A 14,612-nucleotide genomic window follows, 5' to 3' on the forward strand; every position below is an offset into this window, starting at 1 on the left:
TTGATATTCTGGCTTATAAACCATCCTTGGGAGCTTTTTTTAAAGCTTGATTTGGTCTCCTAGAGCCCTAGCATGACATTATTTCTGGAAATTGTAAGATGCCACTTATGTTACAGGAATGTATATCATTGGATTTCTTTACCTATTCAATGGTCCACTGAACCATCTTATGAACACCAGTTTGCTAATTTGTTCCAACTACAATGATGACATTGTCTACTAGGGAAGACTAAATGAACACACATAAAAGATATTAACAATACAAGCCAGAAAAATGGTAAGGGCTGAAGAAAGATGCAAAGGGTAAATGCTATTCAGAGAAATTTGGAAGAGAGATCCAAAACTCACTTTTGATAGGGAAGACCTGAGGAATTTACAAAGGAAGTAGGGCTTGAATTAGGCATTTCTATGAGTAAAATACCACAGGCAAATTCAGTTACAGCAGAAGAGATTGGAAGGGCAGATTGCAATCAGCTGCTGTAGGAGTCTGATAGGTTTGAAGAATTTGGAATAGGCAACCAGGAGCAACCAAGACCTTCAGGGAAGGACTGTGATGAAAATATAGTCTTGAGAGAGATTCAGATGGATCTGTGGGATTATAGTTCTTGAACTATAGCACTGGAATAAATAAATCGCAGGCCTCAGAATTTGAGTTTCTATTAAAATTGGCTCAAACTAAAAGCTTTTCCTCTTCAGAGGGTACTATTTGCTCTCATGGTACCCATAGTCCAATGTGATAGAAACAGTATCTATATTTGACACAAATTGAAGGGCCCATCTATCCATGACCTGGTAGGTTTGACCAGTAAAGTCCAAAAGCATGTGTTTTCATTCCACCAGATAGTCCCTGTTGTCTCTTTGCATTTTATCTTTGACTTTAACTCTTTTACTTTTTAATTACTTTTTAATTACTTTTTAATTTATCGAGGTGACATTGGCTGATAAAATTATAGTTTTTTTTAACAGTTTTAAAATGAACAAATCAATGGCATTAAGTACAATGTTGTGCAACCATCATCACTATCTAGTTCTAGAACTTTCCATCACCTCAGATGGAAATCCATACCTTTTAAGCAGTCACCTCCTACTCCTCCCTCTCCAACCCTTTATTTGTAGAGTTTTTATGTTAATTTTTCACTTGATATAATATATTCATTAAAAATATAGCGTACATAAGCAATACAGAAAATATACAGATAAAAATCTCTTTCCCATCCTACCTTATCTGTTTCTCTGGAGTGTGCATCGGAGTTTCTTTATACATATGTAAATAAATTTTCTCTTATTCTTATACAGAATATGCATTCCATAAACAGCTCTGTCTTTTGCTTTTTTTTTTAATTTAAAAATATATCTTTATAAAGTTGTAGCAGCTAATATGTAGGGTAACCGTAAACCTGTTTTTGTTTGGTATGGTCCCTGTTGAGCCATTTTTTTCAGGTGTTTGAATAATAAATTATATGATCACTCTTCTTATATGGACTTTGTAGCTCACTTTTTACCAAATACAAATTAGAAACAATTTTAGGAATTGGGTTCATAACTGACCACTTAAATAAATATTTGTTGATTGATTTACTGTGGGTACCAGGTGATTCTTAAACAAAACTTTGAAAATGACTGTTCTAATGAAATATATAATGTACAAGTGATCCTTAGTCTGCTCTTAATCTTGAAAATTTCCTGGAATGTGTTATTTATATACCTCACAGAGGAGCTCAAGAAACAACAAATTATCAGTTTTATTTGAAGGTATAACTTCGTTAGAAAGCAAGTTGGCTATATCTGTGACAATATTAAATGCACATGCCTTCTGACATTGGAATTTCTCGGCTAGAAAGTTATTCTATATGTACATTTACACAGATACTCAAATATGGTTGTTAGATGGTGTTCATCGTAACAGTTAATAACAAAAATTGAAAACAACCTACATGTCCATCAAGGGGGAACTGATTAAATAATTTAAGGTACTTAATGAAATGCTGTGCACCTGTAAAAAAGAGCATAGCATAAAAAGAATGAGAAGAAAATCCACAGACAAGGAGAAAATATTTGCAAAAGACATATCTGATAAAGGACTGTTATCCAAAATATACAGAGAATTCTTAAAATTCAACAATAAGAAAATGAATAATACAATTTTAAAAATGGACCAAAGACCTGAACAGATACCTCATCGAAGAAGATACACAGGACATGGTTCCATAGTGTAGCGGTTAGTATGTCTGCTTTATACGCAGAAGGTCCTGGGTTCGTGCCCCAGTGGAGCCACGGTCCATGGTCTATGGCCATGCCACCCTGAACAAGCCCGATGTCTGATCTCGGAAGCTAAGCAGGGTTGGGCCTGGTTAGTACTTGGATGGGAGACCACCTAGGAAGACCAGGTGCTGTAGGCATAAATAATAATGAAAAAAAAAAAATGAAGATATACAAATGGCAAGTAAGTATATGAAAAGATATTCAACATCATATATCATTAGGGAATTGCAACTTGAACGAGATATTACTACACACCTATTAGAATGGCCCAAGTTGAAAACACTGACAACACCAAATGCTGACAAGGATGTGGAGCAATAGGAACTCCTTCATTGCTGATGGGAATGCAAAAAGGTATTGCCATTTTGGAAGATGGTTTGGCAGCTTCTTATAAAAACTAAACAAACTCTTACCATATGATCCAGAATCACATTGCTTGGTATTTACCCAAATAAGTTGAAAACTTATATCCACTCAAAAACCTGAACATGGATGTTTATTGCAGCTTAATTCATAATTGCCAAAACTTGGAATCAACCAAGATGCCTTCAGTAGGTGAATGTATAAGTAAACTGTGGTACATCTAGACAGTGAAATATTATTCAGTGCTAAAGAGAAATGAGCTATTCAGGAAAAGACAGAGGAACCTTAAATATACATTGCTAAATGAAAGAAGCTCATCTGAAAAGACTCCATACTGAATGATTCCAATTATCTGACATTCTGGAAAAGGCAAAACTATAAAGACAGTAAAAAAGATCTATGGTTGCCAGGGTTTAGGGGAAAGGACGGATGAATAGGCAGAGCACAGAAGATTTTTAGGCAATAAAACTGTTCTGTACAATACTATGATTGTGAATACATGGCATTATATACTTACCAAAACCCATAGAATGTACAACATCAAGAATGAACCCTAATGTAAACTGTGGACTTTGGGCAATAATGATGTGTCAATACAAGTTCATTGTAACAAATGTGCTACCCTGGTGTGGGATGTTAATAGTGGGAGAGACTGTGTGTGTATGGGAACAGAGAGTATGAGAACTCTCTGTACTTTCCACTCAATTTTGCTGTGAACCTAAAACTGCTCTAGAAAGTAAAGTTTATTAATTAAAAAAAAAATGAGCGGCATACTGCTAAGAGCCATCTTACTCTAGATATGTATAGTGTTAGGTGAATAAGGAAAGTTCAGAAACTTGCTTTATGATCCTATTTTGTGTAAAAAAAAAAGAAATATATAAAAACGGATATGTTTAAATATGCCCAGAACATTAATGGAAGGGCAAAAAAACTTGTTAACAGATTTCTTCTGGGGAGCGGGTTGGGGAATCAGGAATGGGGGAGTTTTATTTCCTTCGGTATATAAATTAAAATTTTAATGTGAACATGTAGTTCTGGTTTTTCCATGATTATTTACTTTATATAAGTAATAAATGGATCTGTTTTCTTTGCAAAACATTCTAACAATTCAGATACAGTAAAAGTGCTCTTGACCTCCCCCCACCCACTTCCAGCCCCTTCCCAGGAGATAACTTCAGCTGGCAGTTTATTTGTATCCATCTTCTATGCTTTTTAAAAATATATGTAAATCCCTTTGAGCTGCTTGATTTCTCTGTGTTTATTATTAGTTGTAAAAGTCCCCAGTGAACACAGAAATACTCCTTCTGGGGAAAGGGAAGTTTTAAAATAGGGGAGCGGGAGTGGCAGTATTTGTAATAAACTAGCCAAGCAGCAGGGAAAACCCCAGGCCTTTTTTAGATCTCTGAGAGCAGGAGAAGGATAGTTTAAGGTGACTGGCCAGAGGCTGGAAGTGGACAAAGAAAGGAAGCTGAGAACAATAGGGTCACTCCACCTCTGGGCTTCGGGAGGTGGGGCCTTGAAGCACTAAGTGTACAGTTGGCCTCATCAGTGTAATTTAGGGATTAGAAAGTCACTAGAGTTAAAATTTTAAGTCATTATTTTGAATTCTAAATAAAATAGTAGGATATGGTGAGAAGAGTGGAAAAGTCAGTCGGTTGCTTCCTTAGGTCCGAACATGGCAATGAAGTCAGAAAGGGACACTGAAGATGGTGCCACTTGTTGTTTTGCTGCTTTACGATTGTTAGAGGGTTTAAAAATACATGGATGTTATAGAATTTTTTCATTAAGAAAGTTGCTATTTTCTCCAAAAAGTAATTTATTCTCATGATCATCAAACAAAACAAAACAAAATTACTGAATTTTAGCTCATTCAGACCAGAAAATATATGTAGAGAACTGGGATATTTCTAATCTGGACCTCTGATTTAATGAGAAAAGCACAGTACTGGTACTCGGAGTCCTTACTAACCACTGCATGATCTCTCATTTAATTACTCGATGCTTCATTTGTCTTGTCTATAAAATGAGACTGTTGGGCCAAACGATTTGTATTGTCCTATGGCTCAAAAATCTAACAGTTGAACTCATCTAGTTAATGTAAGACTATCAGACTGAATCATACACTCAAAATGAAGCGGAGAGTTGGATCAATTAATTGTACGGATCATTTTGGAAAAAAATAAAAAATATATTGGACCCCTCAATTAGATCCATTTCAGGCCAAATTATTTATTCTATTTTATTTTTTTGAGGCTGTGAGACCAGAATCCTACCTGATGGATCAATGCAACTCACTTATTCTCAGCTCCATTTCACCAAGGTGGGCCCCTTAGAAATTCAAATACTTACACCTAAAAATGCCAGGCATAGTTTTGCTCATACTGTATGTGCTGGGAAAACAAAGATGTTCTTTCAACCTCAGTGCTAACCGGATCTCACACATAGTGTTTACTACTGTTTAGCTAACCAGCCCTTCTCAAAGTTTATAAAGTGTCTAAAGAGTCACCTGGGGACCTTTTAAAATGTAGATCCTGCTTCAGCAGGACTGGGGTGGGGCTTATGAATCTACCTTTCTAACAAGCTCCCAGGTGCTGCTGATGCTGCTTGTCTGTGTTCTACACTTGAACTAGCAAGGGGCTAAACTAGGACCCCTTTGCTGTCTTTTGCAATCCTCTTTCTCAAATGCAAGCTATTTTTTATGAAAAATAACTAACTCTTTAACTGCTTTCAGATAATAGTTGTGAAATAAAGCCAGAATTAAGGTCATTCCTAAGATAAACATGTTAGATCTGGATGCATAACACTGCTAATAGATTAGGAAACTTACAAGTATGTTCCTTTTTCTTTCAACTTATAGACAGATATCTTATACAACAGCAAAGGCTTATTAACATATATAAATCCCTTGCTCCAAAAAAAGATTCAAGGCAGTAGGTTGTGAGGATTAATGAGATAACCTATGTGAAAACCCTTAGTTTCATGCCTAGTACTTATAAAATACCTAACCAAAAGATACAAAACCAAGTAAGGCAACAGATATGAAGAGGCATATTATAGAAGGGAAATCTTGAATGGTCAATAAATATTTGAAAAGATGCACAACCATTAGTAATCAGAACTGAACACAATGAGACACTACTTTATAACCTATGGATAGGCAAAAAGTAAAAACATCATGTAACAGCACATGCTGGTAAGGATATGTTATATATTGCTCGTGGAATTTTAGTTGGTGCAATTACTTTGGAAAACAATTAGGCATTACTCAAGAAGATTGAAGAATATGAATATCCAACTACTTAATAATTCAAATTGTAGCTGCAAATCCTAGAGAAACTCTTGCACTATACAATAGTAACATGTACAAGGCAGCTCATGGTGTCACTGCTCTTAAGAACAAAAAGTGAAAACAACCCAAATGCTTATGCATATTAGAATAGATAAGTAATTTTATGTTCATGTGATGGAATATTATATAACAATGAAAATGAAGGAACTATAGTCACAAATATCATCGTGGATAAATCTCACAAACAATGTTGAGGGAAATAAAAGGCAGAGGAAATATATGTAAATATGAAAAACACACAATAAAAACACGAGTTAGTTAAGAAAATATGTGTGTGTGTCGTAACTGAAGGAAAATGAGGGAACGGTTAAGTACAAAAATCAAGGTAATGATTATACTGGAGTATGAGGAGGACATAACTGAGGTTGAGCATCATGAAGAATTTCATATACTGACAATGACAACATGTACAATATTAAAGATAATATCCTCATTACCAATCTATATCCCTTTCCTATTGTCCCAGGCAGGACACTGTCATCATTTTTTACTCCAAACTCTGCCCATATCATTTCCGTTTCTTACATTACCTGTCTCACCTAAGAATAGCATTAATCCTGTCATCCACTCCAGAAATGTGAAGTTCATCTTTAATTCCTCATCTCCATCTCAACTATCATATCAATTATCAAGTTCTTTCATCTAAACATTTCTGAGATCTCTGCCTTCATTTCCAACCCCATCAACACAATATATGTTAAGTCCTAAATATCTGATTATTGGAATCACCCTCTAATTGTTCTTCCTATCTCTAACCTCTCTCTCTCCAATCTTTCCCCTTTATCCTTTTCTGCAGCCAATAACCTTTCTAAAATGAAATCCAATGTTGTTCTTCCCCTAGAAATTTTAAACTGCTCCCTGTTGTTTTCAGTATAAAAAGCACACCCTTTGTCATGATAATAATTAATACTTGTAACTAACATTTAGTGAGCGCTTACTATACGTAATGCACCATTTAAAATGCTTTATATTTATTAACTTGTCCTCACAACGACCCTATTAAACTGGCATTGTTATTATTTGTTTGGCCCACAGGGGGTGATCAATAAATGCTGGCGAGTGAATACATATCTCTTTTACAGATGGGCTTAGCATATTAAATCACTCAAAGTTTCATAGCTAGTCAATGATAAATTAGTCACACAGAGAAGTCTGATTCCAGGACCTATAAATGTGATCCATTGTACCTCAAGTCTAACCTACTTTTCTGGCCTAAACTCTAGATAGTGACTAGTGCCCTTTTTTTCTACCCTCGTGAATGTTCTCTAGAATTATGAAACTGGTCCATACTTGCCCCTCTTTATTCAGGCTCTTGGCTCTGGAATGTCTTTCTCTTCTCTTTTGATCAGGGTAGCTCTTCTCAATCTTCACTTTCTTATGACTGCCTCTGAGAAACATTCCTTCACCGGGAAGCTGAATTACTTCCTCTCTCTCTTTTTGCTCCCGCGGCACTTTATTCATGACCGTAATTACAAACACTCTAACACTATACTATGATTTATTTTCGTGTTTGTATCTCCTTTGGTTGTGTTCTCCTACAGGGCAGGGACTAGTTTTCATTCATGTTTGAATACTGGTATGTAATCAGAATAAATATTTGTTAAATGAATGAATAAATGGATTTCTTTGATTTGACTTTGCAAAAGATATAGGAAATATTTCTTTAAAGAACATTCCTTATGATCACCTTTCTATAGAAGCTAAGGGGATAAGATTAAATCTTAATTTAGCAAAGGTCCTTGACAGGAAACTATTTCAGTATCAACAAGGTATCTTGCTTTTTGATGCTATTAATACGAGGGTGTCAAGAAATAGTTACAAAAAGAAATTGTAAGTGCACTTAAATGGAAGAGGCTAAACAAATAAATATGAACAGTTTGCTGATACTTGCCATTTGGGGAATAAAAACTGAAAAACTTAAAAGCCAAAAAAACCTCAAATATTTTCATTTATCTTTTAAATTTTAGATAGAGGAGTTGGGAATAGAGAAAAAAAAATTACCGGATACCCTACACTGTCTGTTTTTATGACTTCTAGTCCAAATGCCTTCTCAAAAACATTAAGGACATCAAGTCCTTATGTGCCATCTGGATTATGTGTCATCTCTTCTTTGTCTGTGAGATGTAGATAACAGCAAGTTTAGTTTCTGAGACCAGTCATTTAGTAGGTTATTTGGATCCTTGGGTCTCTGAAAATTGTTAATTTCTACCAACCTGTCTTACTAACTACTAGCTTCAAGAGAGATGCATCTGACTCATCAACAAATCCAGAAGCTGGGCCATCCTCTTCATTGTTATCCTGGTATAATAGTTGATAGTTATTCCAATATTATTTTTGGTAACTTGGTTAAGTTTTCCCACCTTTTTCCTTTCTCTGTGTAACCAAAAACATCAATTGAAAAACTCTCAAAATAACCTTCTCTTAATTTCATTCCACAAATATAACCCAAAGCACCAATTCTGTGATGATAAAAAAGCTTGAAAAGAACTACAGTTAACCCTTGAACAACATGAGGGTTAGAGGCACCAACCTCCATGCAGTCAAAAATCCTCATATAACTTTTCATTCCTCAAAAACTTAGTTACTAATACCCTACTATTGACCAGAAGCCTTACCAATAATGTAAACAATCAATTAACACATATTTGTATGTTATATGTATTATATACTGTATTCTTACAATAAAGTCAGCTAGAGAAAAGAAAATGTTATTAAGAAAATCATAAGGAAGAGAAAATACATTTACTGTATGTATTGAAAAAAATCTTTGTATTAGTGGACCCTCACAGCTCAAACCTGTGTTGTTCAAGGGTCAAGTGTATTTGCTTAGAGATTTCTTCTAGCTATTTGTCACTGCTTCTTCAGTAAGCTTAAGCTGCTTGCCAAAAGGAGCCAGGATAACAAGAAGAACACATGAGTCTCTGGACACAGGAGCATCACAGAAGTGCCTATAAATAGACAGGAGCCTTCATGCTGACACGATCAAATTGTTGAGTTATAACTGACCATATTAAAGTCTAGTGAGCCAGAGAGATTCAAGATTCAGCGAGAGGGGATGATTAATAGTGCAAAGCTCAAGAGAATGGGAGGTGGTGTGTGTGATCCACAGCATAGGTGGAAAAAAATAGCCTTAATAGGTGGAAAGGAGGGATGTTATTTTGGAGGCAGGAAGTCGAGGGAGTTCCTTTTAAAGTGTTCTGTTTTCCCTAAAGGAGAAGGTGAGGTCATTCTTGGAGGGTCAGGTGGAAGGGTCAGAGATTTGTGGAGGTTTGAAAAGGCTGTTGTGGGTAATAGGAAATACTAGCTTTAGCCTGGCAGCCCTGAGGGCCTCTTTGCAGGTGGAAGCATGGAAAGGCAAGGGAATACGGGGTCAAAGTAAAGGACCAAGAACTACAAGGTGGAGAAGGAAGGAATGAACTCAGCCCAAACAGAGAAGGAGAGAATATATCAAAGAACCTGGGTCTGAGGAGCAACTAAGAAAAGAACAGAGTGGGAAGGAAGATTTGGTCAGACAATAGGATATCCCAATTTTCATTATCATGTTAAGTATAAAAAACAGTATCAGCCCAAAACAAAATTTAATATGCTGCAATTTTGAGCATTGGTTTTATTTGTAGATTGTGGTTTTCAAACTTTTTAAATGAAATTTTATGCAGATCTACATGGTTGGATCCAGAGTGGGTGATCTAGAGCTCCATCTACCCTCTGCCAGCTTCACACCCCACACAGCAATTTCTGGGGTGCTTCCATTGTACCCCAAGACTCTTCAGAACACAGTTTATGTATCACCACTATCCAAGTTTTGAGAATGAAAAAAACTTTATATCAAATGAACACAATTCTGGCCTAATTTGATAAGATGTTGGGTCACATATTTACTGTCAAAGTCATGATATCATCTCAAGAGCACATTTCTATATTTCTATATTTCTTATGGTGGACATGTATTACATTTATAATGTGTTCTAACTGGAGTCAGAAATGCAGTTGATTCTGGATTCAGTTCCATAAAGCATCAGTACCCACCAAAGAAGCTAGCACTTGGAAATCCCAAGAACAGGTCTCTCCAGCTGTAGGAAAGAAGCAGTTAGAGCTAATTTTCTGTATTTTTAGAGCTAACGTAAGTTTTCTGTTTGCTCTGTCTGCTTACTTAACATTTGTTAGAAAATAAGACTATACCTCTACCTCCTCAATTCTAAATGCTAAAATATATTCCATATACACTAAAGATTTATATGTATAATTAGAAGAAAAAGTAAGAAAAAATTTATGTAAACTTTTAGTCAGAAAGGCCTAAGCAACTTAGGAAAGTCAGAAGCCCCAAAAGAAAAATGTGATCACATATGTCAATAAAACAGGACCAACAATGACAAGGCACAAAAGCCATAATCAAAATCAAGACTGCTAAAAATATCTGCAACACATACAACAGACAAAGAGTTAATATCATTTCAAACTGATAAGAAAAATATAAGCAAACCAAGAGAAAGTGGGGCAAAGAATATGAACAGGCAATCCACAGAAGAGGAATTCAAGTAGCCAACAAATATATGAAAATTGTGGCCAGAAAAATAAAAATTAAGGTAACTATCAAACAGCAACCTGGACTGGAAAGAAAAATGTAAAAACAAATTTATAGTGTGTGTGGGAGGGGTGTGTATGTGTGTGTATGTATGTTACTATAGCCTTCTTAATCAATAATCTAGTAATAGCTACAGAATTTTAAAAATGAGATTAAAATACTAAGAAATGTGCACTTTATCTTCTAATTTTTTATTTAAAAAATTTTCAAATTTATGGAAAAGTTGCCAGAATAGTACAATGAACAACCATATGCCTTTCATCAGGGTCACCAATTGTTGACATTTTATTATATTTACTTTCTTTCTCTCTTTCTATGTCTCTTTCTATATAAATATATAAGTACTTTTTATATTAATGAATCAAAAAATGTTTAAATAAAAATATTTTGAGCTTGAAATTTAAGTGCATTAGTGCCAAATAAAAAATTAAATGAAATCAAGCTGTATGCTTTGCACAAAGCAAACCATTAAGACACATGGTTGTATTTTGGCAATGGCAACAAAATTCTATGGCGGCAGGGAGTTTGACTTATCCATGACTACATCTCCAATGCCTAGAACAATGCCTGGCATATAGAAGGTGCTTAGTAAATATTTCTTGAATGTATGAGTGAGCGAATTGAATGAATGAATGAGCGAATATGAAATTGTCTGCATTCTAGTATTAACTTTCTATTTTTCATTCAATTGAGTATCTAACTCAGGTGTCTCCATCTTAGCTGAATAGAATTTTATTCAGAAATTTGTTCTAAAGTAAAAACTATAAATCCCTACATGATAATTAGCGCTTACCAAAAATAGTAATTGAAGTTCTAAGTTTGTTCATTCATCATTTATTCAGTCATCACTCATTCCTAAAACATTCATTGAGCACAATTCCATTCCCAGCAAGACACTGAATTAGAACAACAAAAGACACAGCAGTAAGGTGGGGGAGCAGACAAATAAACAGCTAAGATGCTCTGATGGATTTCGTATAACTAAAATGTATTATGAACTCACAGAGGTGGAGAGACTAAACCAGGGTGATCAATCAAGAAAGGCTACTCAAGTGAAGTAATATGTAGGTTGCTCTTTAAGGATGAGTAGGAATTAGGCAGATGAATGGCATTTCAGTCAGTGGAAGAAGCATTCATTCACTTATACATTCATTTCAATATTTACAGTGTTTACTGTGTGCCAGTCAGTAGCCTCTGGATTTGTATTAGTGAACAAGACAGAAAAGTCTGTGCCTTCCTGTGGGAAGAGATAATAAACAAGTAAAGAAATAAATGTATGAATGACAAGAAGGATAAGGGATGAGAGAGGGCCTGGGGTGATGTGTGCCATTTTAGATAAGATAGTCAATGAAAGGACTCTTGAAGGAGATAATGTTTGAGCAGAAACTTGAATGAAGTAAGAGAGGAACTACAGAAGGAAGAGCAATAAGTTCAAAAGTCACCTGTGAAGCTAGAACTGAGTGAGTGATTGAGTGGGAGAGCAATGCAGCAAGAGATTAAACTGAAGAGATATGCAGGGAGAGATCATGTAGAGTCCAGCATTCATCAGCCTGTGACTTTAATGATATCTCCAAGGAAATGAGTGTACAGTTAGAAGAGAAGACTTTGAAGTGAGCTAGGAAATACCAATATTTAGAGGTCTGGAAAAAGAGAAAGATCTAGAAAAAGGAAATAAATAAGAGGAAAACCAGTCATAAATGATGTTCTAGAATCTAGCTCTAGATAAAGAAGTTATTTACTGTGCCAAAATGTAAGGAGTGAGGAAGCCTAGACTCAGGAACAGTGAGTAGCTCAGGATAGAGAGCAGAATCCAAGTAAAATAATGATAGGGGAAGGTGGTCACAAAGCAACTTTTTCAGTCATATATCTGGACAACAATATTGACAAGAAGGCCTTAAACATAATATGAGGCAAATGTAGAGCACTTTATCTTTTTAAAATTACTTTTGTTCAGTTGTCACTGTAAGCAATCTGATGCAGGATAGCCTTAATTCATAAATGAGGAACCTGAAGTTCAAAGGCAGAGACATGATCATTTAAAAGACATACACTGACCAATGACACAGTTTGGTCACATTTTCTTATTCCACTTCCAGTGCTCTGTATGCTACCTCTGCCCTTTCAATGTTAAATCATTCAAAGTAGACATAAATTTGATGAACAACTTAGAATTCTGTTCTTTTTTTTTCTCATAAAAGTTTGCTTTACTAAAACTCCACAGTTAAAAAATCAACCCATAAGCTTTCTTATATAGGTAAAAACGAAAGAGATGAATCTGTCACCATGAGGCTTTATTCGAAGGGACTAACTGGGATCAAAACCTAACAAATTCAGCAGCTGGAGTTTTCTGTCTCTCTGATGTGATGGAGGTTAAGACATTCTTTTTCAAAGGGTCTTTTATCATTTACCGAGTTATTGTCTTAGCAGTCAGATACTGTTTTTAGAGCCTTAGGTGTCCCTAAATATTTCATTTATTAAAAATCTCACCCCACAATTGAATAAATGTACTGAGTATCTTTTTTCATTTCAGATTTTAACTCATGCCCAAACCCACACCTGAGGTATTTAACAAAACTATGAGTATGTTAGTGATGGGTTGGAACTATTATTTCAGTTTTGTAAATGACTTGTTGCATATTCTTATAAGAAAAGAAGAATGTGTGTGAGGAATATGTGTAGAAATTAAAAATAAGTGAATGTTGCTGATAAATAGCCTTTAAGTTTTCTAGAATAGTTTTTATATGTAGTTTACATAATAGTTTGTTTACCAGCTTATTCCATTTTTCTTTTCTTGACAACCTTTATTTAATTCTTTTGGCTAAATGGCCTGATGTTTTTAATAACTTTCAAATGCCTGAGAATCTACATCCACATTGTGCCAAATAATCCTAATTTATAGTACTTATTTTGTCCATTTTTACTCAGGATTAACAGTAGGAGATTAATAAATGCATTTTAAAAATTTAGATAATATATTATTTCAACTGGATAAACAAGGTAAAAAATAATTTATGCATAATCACAGATTATTAAAAATTTAAAATATCCCATTTCATTTGTACTTTAAATTATAAAAGGATTTATAATTGTAAAAGACTTCAAACAATACAGAAATGTAGAAAGCAAAGCAATTACATGAGAGAGCCTTTATGATGTTCTATAGTAGAGTTTCAAATATACAATATTATAGTATGTTTCACAAATATATATATACATATATATATATATATATATATATATATATATATTTTTTTTTACAAATTGGCAAGCAGTTATCGTAATTGCAAATGGTTAAAATCAAAGACTCTGGAGCCGAATTGCCTGGGTTTAAGCCCTGCCCTGCCACTTTCTAGCTATATGTATGACTTTGAACAGGTTATTTATTCTCTTTGGGCTTCAGTTTCTTCATCAGTTAAGTAACATCTATTTTATAGGATTGAAACAAGGATTAACTAAATTGACATACATAAGAAATTTAGAAGAGTGCTAGGAAGAGAGTATACATTACATAAATATTAGTTCTAATTAGAATTATAATTTTTCCCAATTATATTTATTGACTCTTGTTACTATATATCATCTTCTTATTTATAGTTAGTTATATATCTGGGCTACCGATTCATCTGTTTAATCTTGCACTTTTTCTACACTGTTTTAATTATTGTTGCTTTATAAAATGTGTTAACATCTGTTAGAGTAAAATCTATCCTCATGACTCTCCTTTTTAGAATTAAATTATGTGTATATCCATGATTTAACATTTCCATACATAAATTTAATACCTTCTCAAATTTAAAATTATTTTGTCTCCTTTTAATGTCATTAAATCCATAAAATTTGATAAGTGACCTATTTCAAATATGTAATTTCCTCATCCAATAACCTGTTTGTGTTTCCAGTTTATTCAAGTCCTCAAAGACTTGAATAAAGTTTTCTATTTTTCTTCATATATGTCATACTCTTTCCTTGTCAAAATTACTTCCAGGTACTTTATATTTTTTTGTAGTTATTGTGAACAAAGTCTCTCTTTCATCATATTTTCATATTTCTAGTTAA

At 34.4% G+C, this 14,612-nt stretch overlaps 1 non-coding gene and 1 pseudogene across 1 annotated transcript; both read left to right on the forward strand.

Moving 5' to 3' along the window:
- The first annotated feature begins 2,201 nt into the window (after positions 1–2,201).
- Positions 2,202–2,274, forward strand: TRNAI-UAU. Its single transcript has one exon. It is a non-coding gene; the product is annotated as a tRNA-Ile (tRNA).
- A 9-nt stretch (positions 2,275–2,283) lies between these two features.
- Positions 2,284–2,399, forward strand: LOC111733519 (annotated as a pseudogene).
- The last annotated feature ends 12,213 nt before the right edge of the window (positions 2,400–14,612 follow it).

This window comes from Pteropus vampyrus, unplaced genomic scaffold (genome assembly GCF_000151845.1).
Source record: "Pteropus vampyrus isolate Shadow unplaced genomic scaffold, Pvam_2.0 Scaffold571, whole genome shotgun sequence".
Lineage (NCBI taxonomy): Eukaryota > Metazoa > Chordata > Mammalia > Chiroptera > Pteropodidae > Pteropus > Pteropus vampyrus.